The following is an 18,039-nucleotide window of genomic DNA, read 5'->3' as shown; positions in this document are numbered from 1 at the left end:
CCCCCCTCCCCCCCAAAAAAAAACCAACCCAATGACTGTGCCCAACTAACTCTGGTAATAATTTGGGTCATTTAGATCTCTTGGGATATCAAAAATAAATCAGAGGAAATTTGTAATTACAGAGGAAAATGGAAGAGGAAGTTACTGCTATGAATAGGAGGTACAGGTTGATGCTGCAAAGGGACCTAGCCATTAGTGCTAGGATTTGGGAAAAATAAACAAGGGAATATCTATGGTCTCCAAATGCTAGAAAATAAGTCCTTTCTTGAGCCTTTTCTGCTTTATAAATAGGCAAAAACTAAGATGCATGTTGACCCTATTACCTGAAATCAGTGTAAATCTCTTCAAATGGCCAAGGTAGGGTCAGTTATCACATAGTAATTTCTTCATTTTTTTAAAACCTGCACCCAGTATGGAAATGAAAAGGCAAGAAATGTAGTTAACCTCTGAAAGTAAATATGATTTATCTGAAATTCATCTAAATATAATTATTTATCTCCTAAGAGAGCTTTTGGCCTATGGCAAAACAAAAAAAACAAAACAAAAAACACCTCCAACTTCTTTTCAAGCAAGTTTTTTGTGCCTTGAGTAAAACAGAGATAATGGGTCATTCACAGCAGTACCCTTTCCAACCCACACATATGCATGCCCTTGAAAATGTTTGTTCTTATGGACACTTCCTTTTCTGGCCTACAACCTAAATGATCTCGCTCTTTCTCAACCCCAGCTCCTTAGCTTCACTTCTATCACACTCTGAAACCCAAACTCTTCCTTTCTCCTTCTCAAATATGCCCAGTTCATACTGCTTGGCACTTGCTGATCACTCTTCTGGGGCCACCTATCCCAGAGGCCTCTTCATTATGCTCTCAACTTCCTCATAATCAGTTCTTGTCTTACATAGCCTCTCTTCTAAAAGGCCACCTCCAAAGACTATCCAGCTAAAGAAGCCTTGACACCAGTCCATATGTCCATTTACTCTGATGAAATTTCTCCATGTCATTTACCACTATGAGCAATTTCCCTCTTAAATTGTTATTTGTTCACTTATTATTAAATAATTCTCCCATAAGACTGAAAGCCCCCTAGGGATAGAAACTTGGTCTTGTCAGACATATTTTCCCCTAGCACCTAGAGCAGTGCCTAACACACAGTGCTTGATATATGAATACAGGAATAAACTCACTTCAAAACAACAGAGACTTCTTACAAAAGTTAAAATTCTATCTTCACATAACCCACATTCTAAGAAGAGCCACAAAGTCAGGGTCTCCAAATACCTTCTAGGGTAGGACTATAGAATAGAGAAAGGGGAGCCAATGTAGCTCAGTGGTTGAGCACTGGGTTCCCACTGATGAGGTCCAGGGTTCAATCCCCAGCCCCAATACCTAAAAACATACACAAACACACACACACAACTTTGTGTGGATGTGGCTCAAGCAATTGGGCACCCACCTTCCACATGGGAGGCCCCGCGTTCGATTCCTGGTGCCTCCTAAAGAAGACAAGCAGACACCACAACCAGCAGATGCCACAATGAGCAGACGCCATAACCAGCAGGGAGTGGAAGTGGCTCAGGCAGCTGGCCACTTGCCTCCCACACGGGAGGTCCTGAGATTTCAGTTCCTGATCCTAAATAAGATGAGTAGACAGTTGAGGGAGCCATCTTGGGGTTGAGGCGGGGTAATAAAAATTTTTAAAAAGAATGGGGGAAAATGGGGCTCAATAATAAATTCATGTAACGTTGAACATGCTTTCCTTTCTTTGAAAATCTTCTGAAATTTTTGAAAATGTAGTATTCCAACTTTCTCCATCTAATGAAACCATTTTGAGGATGTAAATAAAGCAGCCTCTTCCTGGAAGCTTTTGTACTGCAGCTAGAATTACAACTCTCAATTATTTTAACTTCTCATGTAACACCTTATATTTTTCATATTGTAGATGAAAGTCTTCTGAGACAAGGACTACACCATAAAATCTATACATTTTCAACTGTGTCTAAAACATGGCTTTGCCTGAAACATGGCTTTGCCTCCCTTGGTTCTCAATAAATAAGTAATAGAGGGAGTATAATAATGTTGCCGCCTTTCTCCACCCCTCCTCCCCTTCCAGCTCCCGCCGTCCTTCCCGCCAGTCCCGCCTATATTGCCAACCCACAATCTGCCCTCTTCCCCAGTAACTGCTTACCTCAGGTCTATCCATCAGCTTCAGCCTGTCCACAGCCGCCCCTTAGCCAATCCTCCCTTCATCACGCCCCTCCCTCTACCCAACCCTATATAACTAAGTGTACTTCCGTAATAAAGCAGACCTGTTCTTGTGCTCAAGCGGTCTCCGTGGTTTTTCCCCAACCGCGCGTCCCCCACGCCTGGAGAACCAGTGCTCCCTCTTGGGGCACCCCCCGCCGGTGGTTCGGCAGGAGCAAGCCCCCCCGACTCTTGGGCCTGAGCGAGGACGAAACCCTCTCGCTCAGCTACATAATAACATAATGAAGAATCAGCTTAGAAACAGACACACCAGGATCAGTTCTATGACCTTTATCAAGTTACTACCTTTCTGAACCTTGGTGTTTTATTTTCTTAAATCTATAAAATGGGAAAATAGTACTTATTTCACAGAGTCAGTGACGGTATCAAATTAGTTACTGATGGAAACACCGACGTGATGGTCTAAAAAATAAATTTTAGATAAAATTGTAAAGTTGTTGTTGTTGTTGTTATTATTATTACTACTACTATTTAGGGCCTAATAAGATCCAAAAACAAGTCATATGTTTACAACATTTAAATCGTTATTTTGGATGTACAGGAAAAGCAGCTTTCCTCAAGTAGCATCATAAGCCACACTAAGAACAAACAGAACCAAGAAGTAAGTAGATATTAATAAAAGAAGCAATTTGTGGACTATGTGCATAGACGTGAGGTCATCACAGGCAGAGTTAAATTGATTAGGAAAGGATTCTGGAAGAAGTTTGCTTTTCCACCTGTGCTTGAGGAAATCAGTGACTCTAACTGGTAGAGAAGAGTGGGCACATGCTTTTCTCGGTGGCCGGGGCAGGGCAAAGGCAGTGGGTCAAGCAATGCAGAGAGAATTGCCCCAGGATTCTAAGAGGTTAATGACAGCCATCACCATGAACTTGTCTGTTTTTATCTCAGTGGAAAAGAGCAAAGAAAAAGAGAACTTTCTGGTCTGTTTGTTGTCTCCAGGGGCCATTTTTTTTTGGTTTCAGTTCCATTGTTTCAGTGTTGCCAGTAGTATCCCCACCTGGCAACTGCATGGCAGTTTAGAGCACCACTATAACCGTGGCCTTCTCAAGACAACCTCGGCCAATGGGGGTTATTTTTATTATAGTTGTTTTGTTTGAATATGAGGCTTAAGGATATTGAGGGCTTTCATTTAATCATCACTTATTTATTGAGCACCTACCGTGTTTCATGCACTGTTCTACACACTAAGGACATAGCAATGAACAAAACAGTCCAAATTCCTGGCCTTATGGAGCTTACATTCTAGTGAAAGAGATGGACAATAAATAAGTAAATAAATAAATATGATTAGTGCTATCAGAAACGTTAAAATTGGATAAAAGGATAGAAAGCGACTAGGTTGGGGACATTACAATTACATATGTAGCTGATTATGGAGGACGCATATTCGGACAGATGTTTGAGCAGAGATCTGAATAAAGTAAGAGATTATGTCACAGAAGATCGGGGAGAGGGAGCATGTCACCAGAGAGAGGGAAGAGTGTGTACAAAGTCACTGAAGCAACAGGGATGAGATTAGGATGCACTGGAGGCAAAATGAAGAGTGGAACTGAGCAGAGTGAGTGAAAGAATTAGAGGTAGGGTTGGGGGGAGGAGATACAGGCAGAGGCAAAATCATAAATGTCATAGTGAGGAATCTGTATTTTGTCCAAAGTACAATGGGAAGCCATTAAAGAATTTTGACCAAGGGAGTCACATGATCCAGCTTAAATTGAAATTCAAAAGAAAAAAACATTATTCTTGTGGGGACGTGTTGGTGTGGTTGTGATGTATTTATTAAATAATACACAGTATAGTGTGGACTTAGTAAGGGGTCCGTGGAACAAGAAGGGTTAAGAACCCCTGTTTTAAAAGGTCATGCTGGCAGGCACACAAGAGTAAAGACGAGGTATTTTAGTTGGCTACAGCCAGGATGGTACAGTCCAGAAGAGAGATGTAACACATTGTCTTACACTGTGCTCAAAATAGTGGAAGGCCGAGCCTGGTAAGTGTTGAGATGTATTTTGGAAATAGAGCTGACAGACTTGCTAATAGGTGGGATGGAGCTGAGGGAAAGAAAGAAATCAATGATACCTTTTGCCTGTTTAACTGGGTGTAAGATGGTTCTCTTGATTGACCGAAGAAGGTTGGGGCTAGAACAGGAAGACTAAGAAGTGAAGGTTTTTATCTTGGGCATACTGAGTTTGAGATTCCTGCTAATATTTGAGTGAAGATGTTAAATAATTAGTTGGAGGTATGAGTAAGAGATTGGCAGAAAGTTAAGGACGTATGACTATATCAGAGCAAACTCATGATTTCCAAAATATATATGTATGTATACGCAAGTTTATAAACATATGCTTATAATTGCTTGTGTGTATGCAGGAGTATGCATTTATGTATATATATTTGCATGTTCGTGCCTGTATCTGTATATGCGTGTATGCATTCATATATTATTGCCAAAATAGTCAAGAAGCAAAAACATACCTTGTCCACGGATCTTGATCTCAAATACTATTCTGCACTAAAAGTAATCAGGGAACCTCAGAGAAATGAATGATTCCAGGGGTGAGGCAGGGTAGGTAAAAGATAGCTTAGATCATCTTATCATGCCAGAAAGTGAGGAAGGGCTCACAAAAAAATGATGGCAACATGCCATAAGGACACAGAAACCAGCCTGAAGGACCTCCACTGGCCAAATAGGGACAAGTGGAATACCAAAATAATTAAGGCAGTAATGAATTATAAACCACTGAAAAAACAGGAATTCATGAGTCCATACCAATAACAAATAAATAATTAAATTAATAGAGGGGAAGGGAATTCTTTTGCTTACAGTAGAATACTGAAGACCATGTGCTGGAGTTGGAAAGTCATCATTTTGTAAACATTATAGGAAAGATGGCATCAGACAATAATGTCCGTGAATGCTGAATCCAAAGGGAAATTTTTAACACCTTAATTGAGTGACTAAAATTAATACCACCAGTGTGGGCCAGGAGAACGCCATGTGCCTCTAGTATGACTGCCTAAGAACACAACATCACCTCTGCAGCATGCTAGGAGAAATGCATAGACACACTCTAAGCATAAGACAATATCAGAAACACACAACAACGAGGAACGACCTATTAAAAACAGGAGAGTCAGTGGATGCATTACGTTCTTTAAAACAGTCAATTTCAAAAAAGACAAGAGACATGGTGTGGAAATGTTCCAGGTTAAAGGATTCTAAAGTGACATTACAAGTAAATGGGATACTTGACCCTAAATGAATCTTGTACTGGAGAAGAAAAATGTCATCAAGGACATCATTAGATAAACAGCAAAATTGGAATATAGACAACTATTTGACAAAAGTACAGTGTCAATGTATATTTATGAAGTAGATAACTATGTTGGCTACGTAAGAGACTATCTCTATTCTTAGGAAACACACGCTGAAGTAAGGAGCTAGTGTATGTAACTCACCCTCAAATGGTTCAGGAAAAAAAATTGTGGGGAGTGAAAGGGCAAAAGAGAGAATGAGGACAAATGATAAAGCAAATGGGGTAAAATATTAATACTCAAGTCTGGCTTAAGGTATTTGGGTGTTCATTACACTTGTTTTGTTCTTACAATTTTTGTAAGCTTGAAATTATTTCAAAATTTAAAAAAAATTAAAGTAAATGGATTATAAAAAGAGTTCCTAGTGGACATTAAAAATACATTGCCGTAAAGTCAATGATTTTATTTACTCAGAAGGTGGCCTAATTGCCCAGAGTCTTTGCCCCTCTTCTAATTCAGATCCTTTTGCTAACACAGGAAAAGATTGAAAGCAGTCTGCTTAAAATGTTTTTCTTATGAAAGTAAATATAAATTGAATTAAGACATGCATACCTAAAGGAAAAAAATCTAATTTTTTTTTTTCAGAATCAGAGCAATCCATGGTGGTGTTATTTTTCAGGATCATATTATTATATATATTTGTTTCCAAACTCGGAAGAATTTTGAGATAATAATAAATACTACATACACAAAAATCTAAACGATTTGGATGAAATATCTATAAAGCAGAATAATAATGATCATGACATTTTATACCAGTTCTTGGAGCAACACCAATAGGCTAGTTTATGATCCACTTTCTTTGGTTCTAAAATTAATTACTGGTTTTCATGTCAGTTTAAAATTTTGGACTTAAAAACCCAATCCAGTATTTTCTTCAATGATTTTGAAATTAGCAAATACATTAGAAGAAAAATTAAAACGATTTACATGTATAGAATGCTGGAGCAATAAAGTTAGAGGGAATTTGGAAATATTGAAACTATTGAATAATAGGAAACAATATCAGGGAAAAGTTGAAAATATGACATGAATTCTCAGACAATTTACATTTTAATGATTAAAAAATTTAGCAAAATTTTTAAAAACTATTTTTATTTTCTATAGTACGATGTGTAAATTAAATTACATTGCATTTATCTTTCCAAATAGAAATGTTCAGAAATGTAAAAGGTCTTGCCCTTATTCTTAATATTTGCAAAAATTAATGCTTGTATGAAAATTAGATACATTTTCTATCTTACAGGGCACATGTTTTGCTACAACACTGATTTCTGTGAACACAGATTTTCCCATTTATTTGTCACATTTTAAAAAATTAAGGTACTAAATATGACTACGCTACACGCGGTACTTATTTGAAAGTCACTTTCACTAAAAACAGAAGAACAGAGGTAGAGGGTCACAAATTTGTGTTTAAAAGGCTAAAGATCAACATTATCTGTATTTAGAAGATTTTGAATCAAAACACGTTATGCTTCTTAGTTTACACCCCAACCACTAGCTTTCTTTCAGGCAACAAATTTTCTTCTCTTTATTCTTGCAAATAGGAAGGAAAATGGCCGAACACTGCGAACGTAAAAGAATCATGTCAAAAGTTCTTTTGGAAGTTCAGTTATGTAAAAATAAATAGCACTGTTGTTTCCAGTGAAAATATTATTTGAAAAATAATATATTTGTCAGGGTGGGATAGATGCCTTTAAGAGCAATTTGTCCTCTTCACACAGACAGTTTTGAGAGAGTCATTCCGTTAAGGAAGAAGGAGAATTCACTTCACTAGCAAGATTAACTGGACCAACACTGTCTATAGTAGTCTGACAGGTGCCCCCGATCACCCATATATAACAAAATCAACCATGGCTTATTAAGACACTGATAATTTACGAGGCTGTACGACAGTCAGAGTTTCAACGCTTATTAGATTCAATGAAAAGTTTCTACCTCAGATAATTGTGTCACATGAATCCAATCTAAATGAAACAGTAAAACATGACTACTGCTCAAAAGTCAAAATATATTATTTCACAGCAATAAATTATTTAGAATATTATATTTAATTTCTCTGAAATATTTTGGATTGGGACAGACTCTAAATGCTTTCTCTAATGAAATTATGTGAAATAAAATGCATTTTGCAATGTTTTGCATTGTTCTCCTAATAATGACAAGAATATACCCTTCAAGAATCTGTATTTCTCATGGCAACTCAGGCTGAACAAGCACACTTGTTTTTCTTTCTGTAGATCCAATTTTCTCAAACAGCGAAAAAAATTCTAAACGTATTATCCGTAGTCTAGAATTAGGTTGCTCATTCAGAGAGTATAACAATTCTCAACAACAAAACTATTTTGCAGCAAGATAGCATTTTCACTACTGCTTTGGCCTTCCATTCATTGTTCTGAGTACCAGTGGTAATCATTTTAGTTTGTAATTTCCTTGGGCTATCTTCTCTAGTCCTTGTTATCAGCTATTCAGAGTAATACCACACCAGGTTTATCACAACCATAACACTTAATAGTTCACGATACCAAAATATATCACACTTAAAATTCTGGATATATAAAAATATGCCCAACATTTTTTTTTTAAAAGGGGAGGGCATTAAAAAAGTAGTATTGCAGCAAATAATATAACGAAGTTCTCTTGAAAAAGTTGTGCTTAATTAGCATGTAATACATAAAGATGAAAATGCACAATTTTAATGGATTACTCAAGCTATCACTTAATTTTAAAATTGCAGTCTAGTTAAGCATGTCAAATTTGACCTTACAGATCAATTCCTGAACACATAACACTAACAGTCAGATTTCCTCTCTAAAATCAAAGAGCAGCATCTGTTGTTATAATATGGGTGCATATAGTTAAACAGAAATATCTAGAAACCAGGTGATATAATAGAACAAATATGACACCAGTTTCTGCTTACCAAAATGACAAAAATTAAACTGATTAATTGATAGAACAATTTTTTAAAGTATTTTCTTTCTTTCTTTCCTTTTCTTTCTTTTTCTTTCCTTCTTTCTTTCCTTCTTTCCTTCTTTCTTTTTTTCCTTTCTTTTTGATTTAAAAAGCACCTCAAATTAAAAAATTAAATAAGAATTCAAATACATTATTTGGGATATTTATCTTACCAAACTTCACTCAGCAAATGTGTGTGTGTGTCACCTTCTTAAGAATGGCTAACTTATGAAAATACTCAGAGGCAAATTATCTAAACTCCGAAGTTCTACACACTGCACTAAAAAAAATGTGTTAAATAAAATACTCTCTGATGTTTTCAGCCAAAGTATAAAAAGAAACTTACTCCTTTTAAAAAGGATTTAAAAATTACTATAGTCAATAACTTATATTGAATATAGTTAATATGTGTTGCTGTAGTTTGGCAAAAACAAGAAAAAATGCCAGTGCTGGACTTAGATTATTTTAGAATTTCACTAAATGAGATCAGTTTAGTTTTACTCTCTAATTAAGAATCTAAAGATATGGTCTTTGTTCTAGTGCTTGCTGTATTTGTAAGCATGTATAAATGCAAATTAATCTCATTAAGAACAATTTCTAAAATTAGATTTACTTAACTTATTTATATTTTTTAAATCATACTATTTACCCTACAAATTAATATTCTGAAATCTTTAAATATCATCATAATGTGATGATATAAAAAGTGACACTGAAATATCACATTTTAAATAGTACAATATATTTTCAGAATGGATAAAAATAAATGCAAGGATGTATTTTTCTGGAAAATGTCCATCTACTAATATGCAAAATAAACAAAAAGATATATTTGGGAGAATTTACATATGTTAGGAATAAACTGGGGCTGGAGCAAGAAGAAAGGTTCTCAAAGTTTATTTTTAATCCAAAAGTTCTTCAGCATTAAATTGTGTGAAAAATAACAAAAAAGAGAGAATGTTTTCTTTTCAGGCAAGATAATTTGGAGATTAAGGGGAACTTTAAAATATTCCAGTGTTTTAAAAAGCTTGTATATGAATTGAAAATTTTGTAAATTTATTATCGTTTTGTCCTTTAAAATATTAACTATTTATTCAAATCTACTTAGTAATCTTGCCAGCTTTTAAACTGTTATATAAATAGCAATCCAAATAAATGAAAAATAGCAAATAACACTTTTTTCTTACCTCTATGCCTTATGTATAGTTGCTTGTTAAGCCGCTTAAATAGTTGAGTTAATCTACCAGCACCTCAAAAAGCTATGGTGTCTGTCAGCGCTTGTCTCTAATCACTTTTTTTTTTTACTCTGTAAAAAGGATAGTCTACCAAAAGAGGAAGTTGTGAAACACCAGAGTCATTATGCTTATAAATTCTACGGAGAATAAAAAATTATTTATAAAGCTTACAGTTGAATCATAGTGCTTATTTACATAAGGAAACATCATCTGTGTGACTAAATGACACAGAAAAACAGAAAATATTGCTCAATGAGGAAAAAGACGGTCGAACTGATACATGACATGAGGATTAACTTGTTTCTATAAATTGAATTAATTTAGTGGGGGGTCTTTGGAGTATGTCCTAAATACTAATCCAATTACAGACATCTTATAAAAAAAACACCCAGTAAACAGGCATTTTCCTGGTATTTGGGTAGCGGTTTTTTACCTACAAGTCTTGAACTTCCTTTCTCATGAATGGTTGCCTGTTATATATAGATAAAGCATTGCAAAACTGAAACTGTTACTTATCCATAAGCTTTGGTCTCTCACAACTTCAGGAACAATAACAAAAAACCAAGCCAAAACAAAAATGAAAAACAGGTTCATGTCTTGCAATGATGAACATTTCACTGATAAAGTTTCTCAGTTTTAGCCTGTATATGAAATTATTTACAGGACAGAAGGGAAAATGGTAGAAAAAAGATATAACGGTTGATCAAAACAAATACTATTACCAGTTTTAAATAATAAGAAATATATATATGTATATACAGATATATGTACACACACATCTAATAATATTTATGCTTCTCCCAACCAGAGTATAGAAGCAAACGTGTAGCTTCAATTTGCATGTGGCAGTTCCTCCCACACTCCCTTGCTCGTTGGGGAAGAGGAAAGGGATGAATTGCAAGAATAACTTAGCAATTATGAAAACCTCACACATTGCAAGAATCATTTCCGGGACTTTAGAAATGCTCATACTCTCAGGGTATCATATTCTTTGCTTTTTACTTAACTGATTAAAAATGAAGAAAATTTCCATTTCTCCTAAACACATACTTAATGTAAATTTGAAGAAAGTAAAACTATACAAATAAATAAATTAAGAAAGTGCCCCCCCATCCAAACAAAACCTCACTGGAGTGTCAAAAATATCAGTTCTTCAATGAGATGCTTGCTGGAAAATCCTTGAATAAAAGTTATTGAAGTGATTAAGAATCACTTAGATTCTGTGTGTTTAGATAAATTTTAAACGTTATTGTATTTGAGGATCTTTTACCTTCACAAGTCCTTCTGGACCCAAGACCCAGTCTTACATCTGGGTACATGGTCCTCAATATCTATGGATAATTTTAATTTGCTAGACCAATATAGGTGTCCTTTTTACCTGGATGATGGCTGTATATCTCGGTTTCTCTAATGATCTCTTCCATGCTGGTAAATATGCTCAAGCATCCTCCATCTTAAAAAATTCCCATCTGATTGACCTGCTCTTTTGCTTTCCTTTCCTGCATATCTGAATTTCTTAAGGAAGTTGCCAATTGTCAGCAGTGACATCCTTCAAATCCTCATCTCTTCTTCACAGTTTATTCCTCTGCATTCTGGTTTCTGTCTCCTCCCACTCACCGAGATCTCACCAGATAATCTTCTTTATTACCAAATCCAGATGACACCTTAAAATTCTCTTAATTGATCTCTATGCAACATATGTCTCTGTTGGCTACTTCCTTCTCTTGCAAGTGCTTTCTGTTCTTGAATTCTTGGCTTCACCCACTTCAAGTTTTCCTGCTTATACAGCAACACCTTTGGCTTTCTTCCAGAGTTCTTGAACCATGTTCATCCACTAATTTTTGCCTCTTCTCAGTATTCTGTTCCAAGCTGGCTCCTCATCTTACGACAACCTCTTCTCAATTTATTTTCATGGATTCAACTGATTGCTTCCAAATTCCTGTTCCAGATCAGAAATATCTCTTGAGAGAAGCTAAGGACCAGTGGAAAATATAAGCTTACTTTTTTTGGGGAGGGTCTAGAGAAGTGTGGCCTAGAGGACCTAAGATCTACCTGAATTGATTTTTCAACTCTACTCTTGTTTAATCTTGGGTAAGTCAGTCATTATTTACAACCTCTTTATGTAAAATGGGGCCTTAAAATGACCACCTCAGAGGCTTATTAGGAGACCGTTTTCTTAAAATTTTTAAAGAAATTATAAAATAATGAATACTTAAATACTTTATTGTGTTTCTAGTATTAAAATACAGATAAAGCAAAAGTCTACTCTAGTCCCCTCTGTCCCAGTACTATCAGTTGGTGTGTAACTTTACAGACCTATTTCCTATGTAATTAAATATACATACACACTTAACACATGAAATTGTGGAGTTTTATTATCTTTTAAAATATTTTTTATTTATTTCTCTCCCCTACCCCCCTACTGCCCCCCCCCCCAGTTGTCTTCTCTCTGTGTCCATTCGCTGTGTGTTCTTCTGTGTCCGCTTCTATCCTTATCACCAGCACAGGGAATCTGTGTTTCTTTTTGTTGTGTCATCTTGCTGCGCCAGCTCTCCATGTGTGCGGCACCACTCCTGGGCAGGCTGCACTTTTATCGCACTGGGTGGCTCTCCTTACGGGGCACACTCCTTATGCGTGAGGCTCCCCTACACAGGGGACACCCGAGTGGCACGGCATTCCTTGCACGCATCAGCACTGAGCGTGGGCCAGCTCATCACACGGGTCAGGAGGCCCTGGGTTTGAACCCTGGACCTCCCATGTGGTAAGTGGATGCTCTATCCATTGAGCCAAATCCTCTTCCCTGTGGAGTTTTAAAAATGTAAATAGCGCAGTTTAGTTTTCACTGCAAGTTTTTTTTTTTTTTTTTTTTTTTTTTTTATAATAACTTAACAACATAACTTGAAGATATCCCCCAAGCCATTCTTGGAACTGATTTGTATTTATCTAATGTTACTTCTTGACAATGAAAAACAAGGTGGCCAGCCAACAGCAATATAAATTCTCTTTAAATGCAAGCACAAGTTTTTCTGTTAAGTAGATACAATATAGAATACTGGAAATGTTGGAGCAGAGGTATACACATTTTAAATTACCAGTTGGAACTTCTGTTTCCTGTTTTTCCAAGCTTTTGCTATCATTTGATATAATAAAACTTTTAATGATTTGCCAATCTGATGGGCAAGAAAACTGTCTTCATATATTTGATTTCTCTGATTGCTGTGGAGACTGAATAAATTCTAATGTTCACATTACCCATTTATATTTCCTCTTTTGAGAATTACCAGCTCATTCAATACACGTTTGCTTATTGGATAGTTAACTTCTTTTGTTAATCGAATAGTTGTCAATTTCTTATTGATTTACAAGTTTAAAAATACATTCTGTTTCAATGCATTGCAGTTATTCTTCTTTTTAAAGCTTCAGTCTTCCCATCATTCATTTTAGGCACAGCAAAATGTCCCAGGTTCATTTTTGCTTGTTTGCTGCTCCAAACCTAAATTCATAAATCATACCTTTATGTAAAGAATGCTGATTCCTTTTCATGGGACAGGTTTTTTAGACCTTAGTTGTGCTTATTGCTACTAGATTATCATTTCATTGCTTTTAGGCCTTTCTTTTTCTTTTGCTAGCCATAAAAAGCAAAAAATGAGTTCATATGTGAGGTTGCTCAAAAAACATTTGAAAGGAATTGACACAACACTAGCTTTTTGTAGTCACTCTTTTTTTAAAAAGAGTACCTTTTGAACTTGTAGTCATATGAAACTTTCTCATCACCCCCAAATGATTTGATGCTACCTCTTCAATAACCTTATATATAGAAGGTGATGCTATCATACACAGTTTATATAATAATTCTTTTTACTGTATATAGGAGATTATCCAGAGGAATTTTAAACCTACAGGTGTATTCATAATCTCTGCTGGGAAGCTAGAAATTACTCCATTTCTTTGGATTTCATTGCTTGTCATCTTCATTTTTCTCTCTTTAAAGATTTTATTTCTCTTCTTCATGCAACTCTCAAATTGTCCTCTCTGATTACTTGTTTCAAATCACATATATATATTAATGAACAGGGCTGAGACTCAGACCTAGGCTTCTGAAATTCTTCTTTTCTATACCACCACAACAATGAAGGATATATGACATCTTGTTAACATCCTCAAATCTACCAAGGATTCTATTAAAAAGACAAAGCAAAAAACCAAGATTTTTTAGCATGCATGCTTATTTCTTAGAGAAGTCTTGTTGGTTATTATATTGTTTCCTAAGTAGTTCCAGATAATTGCTTAATAATTCATTTTTTTAACAAATCAATTTATTGATACATATTAATAAAGCATAAATCCAGCCAAAGCGTACAATCAATGGTATTTTGTATAATCACATATTTGTGTATTCATCACTTCAGTCATTCTTAGAACACTTTCATTATTCCAGTAAGAATAAACAGAAAATAAACAAACAAAACTCATCACCTCTCAGCCCCTCCACCCTACATATAGCTGCCTATTTTTTTCCCTCTCTTTAGTATATTTGTATTTATATTTTGTAAAAACAGTCTTATATGTGCAATACCACCCAAATTCGTGTTTTACTATCTTATACAGTCCCATGTTACAGTTTTTAGCTTCTTTCAGTAATATACATGACCTTAGACTTTCTCTTTCAACTGCTGTCATCCCATACAATAGCACTGCTAGTTATAAACACCATGATATGCTTTAACCATTTCTATTCATTTCCAGGGAAGAATTCATTTTTTTAAAAAGACTTATTTACTTTATTTTTCTTTCTTTATTTCCCCTTCGCCCAGATGATTCCCTTGTCTGTCTGCTCATTATCTATATGCCTCCTCCAGGAGGCACCAGGAAGGAACTGAACCCAGGACCTTCCACATGAGAGGTGAGTGCCCAATGGCCTGAGCCACATTCGCTCCCAGTGGGTTGCAGCATCTGCTGGCTTGTGGCATCTGTTTGTATATGGCAGGGCTGGCATCTGCTTGTCTTCTTTTAGGAGGCAACAGGACCTGAACCTGGGACCTCCCATGTGGTAGGTGGCTGCCCAACTGGTTGAGCCACATCCTCTTCCCAAGAATAATTCATTTTTGAGTTGACAGGAATTATTGTCAACTTACACTTCATCAATTTACAATGTCTGGACTGAATTTTTAAATTTTTAATAAAGAACATTTATCCCTCTAAAGTCATTTGGCATTCATTCCATTTTCCATTATTTTCAAAGAGTACTGACAGTGATTCTAAAAAAAATCAGATTGGCAAATTCTTTCAGAGGCGGGAAGAGTAGTTCCTTTGGGACTTGGAAAAATTATTTAAACCATCCTGGGGTGTGCTGACTCTCCCTTCACCTGTTAGGGCCCTTAAGTTCTTTCCTATAATAATTTTACTACAGGTTTTCAATTTGGATATTCTTCTTGCTAGAGAAAGAAAAAGCAAGATATATATTCTCTTCTTTGGAATCTTCTGATAATTAAGCATTGTCCCTAAGCATTAAGCCTGTATTATTCTCAATATATTATCTGTATAAAAATTTGTTACTGTATACAAGTCCTTTTTTTAAAAAGCATGCTGTGGACTCTATGATTTTCCATAAACCTTGGCTAATAATTTACTTAATATTGCTGACACTATTATAGATATGTAGCAAATATTTCTATACAGTTACTATATGATTATCTTAGTTATGCAATCTTAGATATTTTCCCCCTCTGAAACACTTTGAAATACTACTTTATAAAATCTAGTCCATGTATATACCATTACTTTCTATTAGGAATTTGTTAACCATTTTATCTGTGTTATCCAAACCCCTTCCTTTTATATTTGGACTTAAATAAAAAAGAAAGCAGTTCTCTTTGTTTCTTTTGCTAAGTCCTGAGAAACAAAAATGTTAATAAAGCAAGTCAAAGCTAATTGAAGGTCCTGCTTGCAGCAAAAATTATCAAGAAGGTTGAAGTCCCTTTTCACTACTATATTTTATTTATGTCCCAGTTCTGTAATCCTTAACAGGATAACCTTTTGTTTCTCTTTCTTTTTTAAAAAAATAATAAATATTTTTTTATTTTTTAAAAGATACATAGATTACATAAATGTTACAGAGAAAATATAGGGATTCCTATATGCCCCATTCCCCTTACCTCCCATACCCCTCCACATAAACAACATCATTCGTTAGTGTGGCACATTCATTGCAATTGATAAATGCATCCTGGAGCATTGCCACTGAGCATGGACCACCGCTCACATTGTAGTTTACACTCTCTCCCACACAATTCTACATGTTATGGGAGGATATAAAATGGCTTCTATCTGTTGTTACAATGTCATTCAGGATGATTCTCAAATCCCAAAAAAGCCCTCGTATTACACTTGTTTTTCCCTTTCCTTGCCCCCAGAGCCTTCAGTGGCTACTGCCTCCACATCAATGTTGTCATTTCTTCCATTGCTAGATTCACAACAAGACTATAGTAGAATACCAATAAGTCTACTCTAGTCCATAGTTCATTCCCCAATCCTGAGGATTCTGGGATGGTGATGTCCACTCCACCTCTCATTGAGAGAGGGTTTTGCTCCCATACAGCAGATGGACAGGACTCTCTTGCTTGCAGTTGTAGGCACTCTTGTTTCCGTGGTATAGTGGTTGTCAATCCTCACTTCCTTGTTGGTTGTCCTAGGTGAGTCCAATGAACTGGAGAGTAAGTGTTGCAACTCTGCTGAGGCTCAGGGCCCAGCTGGCACATGGACAGCCCAAAGATTCCAGTCTCTTGGACATACACCTACAAACTCCAGCACCAAGTACAGGTTTAAATAGAAGGGGCAGATCAACTGTGTGTAGGGAAGCCATAACCAGGTCAACTATGTCACTCTCAGGAGCATGAAGTCCAAAGTAGGGCCCACTGGCAAGGTGCCAAACTCCAGAGCTATCTGCCCTGACCATAGGCTGTGGGTGTCTCCAAAGCCCTCAGGAGCTCCAATATTTGGGGTAGTATCCACTTTGGCAGCCTATGAGATCCTGCTCAGATGTGCCTAAGTGTTACCTCTGGAATGACCTCCCAACTCATTTTGCAGTCTCTTAGCCATATAAATTCATTTATTTTTACCTTTTCCCCATTTGTTTCCCTTTCTTAGTTCATTATGATGAATTCAGTGTTTTCTGTCATGTTTCAATCCTTAGGTTCATGGATTTTTTATGCCTGAAAACAGTATTGTGTGAGTGTGTGTATTAATTAACCACCTTCTGTTACAACCATTTAAGTTTTACACAGGTACAATCTTATGTTGGCAAAGTCTGTAAGTTTTACTTCAATACATCTGCCTCTTTAGGAAAACCTTGGGTTCATGCTATCCATCACCCATACCAATTTTTGGTTTGTGTGGTGTTTAAGCATACATGCTGTATACAAATTTCTAAGACCAGTATTCCTTAATTATTAATTTATAAAGTGATGAGTAGTACCACCAAAATGACTAGACGTGAAAAAGATCATCATAAGTACTGGCTTAGGCATAGAGAAACTAGAACGCTCATATACCGCTGATAGGAATGTAAATTGAAACTGTTGCTTTGGAGAACCATTTAACTATAATCAATCTATGGTCCAGCAATTTGAATCCTAAATTTACACCTAAAAGAAGTTCACAAAATACATGAACAAGAAAGTTAATAATGGCCTAATTCTTAATAGTCTTGAAGTAGAAGCAGCCAACTTTTTAAATAGTAAAAACTGTGTAATCACATAATGCAATAGTATATAAGATTGAGAATCCGTGAAATTCAATGGCAAATAACAGCATGGATAAATCTCATAAACATGATATGGAGTGAAAGATGCCAGACACAAGATTAAATACTGAATGAGTCTTTTTATATAAAGTACAAAAAGAGGTAAATTTGATCTGGTTTATTGGAAGTAAGGATAATGATTAGCCTTAGATGAGTAAGTGATCGGAAAGGCACAGAAGGGGAGCATCTGGGGTTCTGTTTCATGATCTGGCTGCTGGTTATAGAGTTTTTACTTTTGGAAAATCTATGGAAAATTCACTTTTGATTTACGCATTTTTCAGTGTATGCATTATACTTCAATGTTACCAGAAAAAGTGGTCGTCACATCCACCATACTGCTAGTTATGCGTTTGTCTTTTTCTTCCTCCTTAACATTCCTTTCTTCCTTCCTTTCCCTCCCTCTTTCCTACCTAACACTTTTTCTTATTAAATATTTTAAACCTGAAAAATCTGAAAATGTAAATAGCCCTTGATT

General features: G+C 35.9%; 1 protein-coding gene across 3 annotated transcripts in view; it reads right to left on the bottom strand.

The window, feature by feature from the left end:
* Nucleotides 1-9,818, bottom strand: part of MBNL1 (muscleblind like splicing regulator 1) — a 208,091-nt gene extending 198,273 nt beyond the window's left edge. For all 3 annotated transcript variants that reach the window (XM_004478814.4, XM_058295166.1, XM_058295168.1), the window contains exon 1: nucleotides 9,716-9,818. The gene's annotated coding sequence lies outside the window, so the exon portion shown is untranslated. The remainder of the gene's footprint in view (nucleotides 1-9,715) is intronic.
* Between the last annotated feature and the right edge of the window lie 8,221 nt (nucleotides 9,819-18,039).

Source organism: Dasypus novemcinctus, chromosome 4, assembly GCF_030445035.2.
Source record: "Dasypus novemcinctus isolate mDasNov1 chromosome 4, mDasNov1.1.hap2, whole genome shotgun sequence".
NCBI lineage: Eukaryota > Metazoa > Chordata > Mammalia > Cingulata > Dasypodidae > Dasypus > Dasypus novemcinctus.
Note: the sequence above shows the minus strand (reverse complement) of the source record. Positions and strands in the feature narration are given on the sequence as shown.